A 2,132-nucleotide genomic window follows, 5' to 3' on the forward strand; every position below is an offset into this window, starting at 1 on the left:
GTTAATAAAGAATAAAGTTCTCTATGCTTCATCGGATTCTTTCTTTTTGTTGAATATAAATATAACTACATCTGTGACAAATTATGCTTATCTGTCTTCTATGAATTCTCAAAACTAATAAGTAATAAATTTTTCATATCTTCTATCTCATAAATCTCAAAGGCATTTGCAGAGTGGGAAAAGAGGTATCACTGAGGACTGGATGATTAAGATGCCCAAATATTCTACTCTAGCTTTGGCTAGCATTCTGGTTTTATCAGTTGTTTATGTTATACTCAACCTAACCCTAACCCTAAAAATAATGTATGGCATAAGCTGTTTGTTGTTTTTAAAATAAGCTTTTTTCATAGTGTTTTAAAATATATTTGTTAGTTGAGTTTGAGATCCTGAGCTTGCTATCAGAGTGATGATCAGCTTGGAGCTTACTTTTGCTTTAACAGTGTAACTCAAGCTTCTTACAGGTCCAGATTAAAAAGTTCTGGACAGAGCAAAATTAAAGTAATGCAAACATGATCTATGGCCATGCCACTCTGAACATACTCGATCTCGTCTGATTTCAGAAGCTAAGCAATGTCGAGTCTGGTTAGTACTTGAATGGGAGACCACCTAGGAAGACCAGGTGCTATAGGCTTTTTAAAAAAAATGAAATAAAGTAATGCAAATGAGTTTCTTTAACTGACTGCTTACTCTTGAGAACAAATTCATAACTATTCAGGATTTCAAATTTCATCAGACCCATTCTCATACTATCTTCACTCCTCAACAACTCACATTTCACAAAAGTAAGCACCAAACACATAATAAGACATTTTGTTGCCCAGTCTGATTAAATAGTTATATAATAAAATCTATTACTTTGGTTAAATAACATTACTGGTTATATCACAATTATTGTTTTTGGTAAATTAATTCCTTTCTTGTTGAACATTTTTATTTTTTTATTAATTGAGTCATTTTTTTTTTCTATCTAGTTTTATATGTACCTAGCAATAATTTAACCCCAAACTTTCCACAGAAGCATGTATTATCTCAGCACTGTCAAATGTATCAGATAATCCATCTGGTAATCCATCTTTATTCCATCCTCATACTTACTAGGGAAATATAGAATTCTAGAATGGAAGTAATTTTTGCCCAGATATTTAAAAATACATTGTTTTTGTTTTATAGCCTCCAGATTTTTTTTTTAATGAAGTCCAGTGATATTCTAATTTTCAATCTATTCTGATTCCCAGAATAATCTTCTTGAATTATTTGTTAATAAATTTCTCCCTTATCCCTCATGGTTCTCCCATTATAGAATTCTCCTTTGGAAGATCTGAACTTCTACATTGTCCCTCTCACTTTCTTATCTTTTTATTTTCCATTTCTATGTCCTTTTATTTCACTCTGGCTCAATTTTATCTTACAATCTATCAAAAGATTTTTTATGCATTCTCTATTTTTAATTTCTAAGGGCTCTTTGTTCTCATAATATTTTTCATACCAAACTACTCTTTTTTTATAGCTGCAATATTTATTTTTCTTTATGAATATTCAATACAGCATTTTTTAATTTTTCTTCTGCTTTCTGCACAATCTTTGTTTTCTCTGAATTCGCTTTCCATCCTTACTTCCCATACCCACTCCTCTGTCTTTCATTAAGAGTGAAATAACAAAAATCTGATGGGATAAGCAGGTAAAACAATATTGAAAAATAAGAACAAAGTTGAAATACTCATGCATCTTAATTTCAAAATTTATAACAAAACTACAGTAACCAAAATTGTGTTACTGGCATAAGAATCTTTATATACACACACATATTATATATATAGTAACAAAGAAAACCAATTGGTTTCAATAAGGATGAAAGATTATTCAATGAAGAAAGAAGAGCCTCTTAAACAAATTGTTCTGGGGCGACTGAATATGCACATGAAAAAAAAAATAAAGTTGTCCCCCTGCTTCACACCACATCCAGAAATTAACTCAAAAAGATGATCTATATAAATATATGGATTATAGAAATTAAAAATATGATTGAAATATAAAAACATAATAGTGTATATTAATAAGATACTATGCATGGATAATAAAATATATAAAGTAGTATAAAAATTTGAGTTAAAACTATAAAACTTTTAACAGTA

The 2,132-nt window shown here is 29.5% G+C and overlaps 1 pseudogene; it reads left to right on the forward strand.

Moving 5' to 3' along the window:
* The first annotated feature begins 512 nt into the window (after positions 1-512).
* LOC120587841 (uncharacterized) lies at positions 513-631 on the forward strand (annotated as a pseudogene).
* The last annotated feature ends 1,501 nt before the right edge of the window (positions 632-2,132 follow it).

This window comes from Pteropus medius, unplaced genomic scaffold, assembly GCF_902729225.1.
Source record: "Pteropus medius unplaced genomic scaffold, Ma_sr-lr_union100, whole genome shotgun sequence".
Lineage (NCBI taxonomy): Eukaryota > Metazoa > Chordata > Mammalia > Chiroptera > Pteropodidae > Pteropus > Pteropus medius.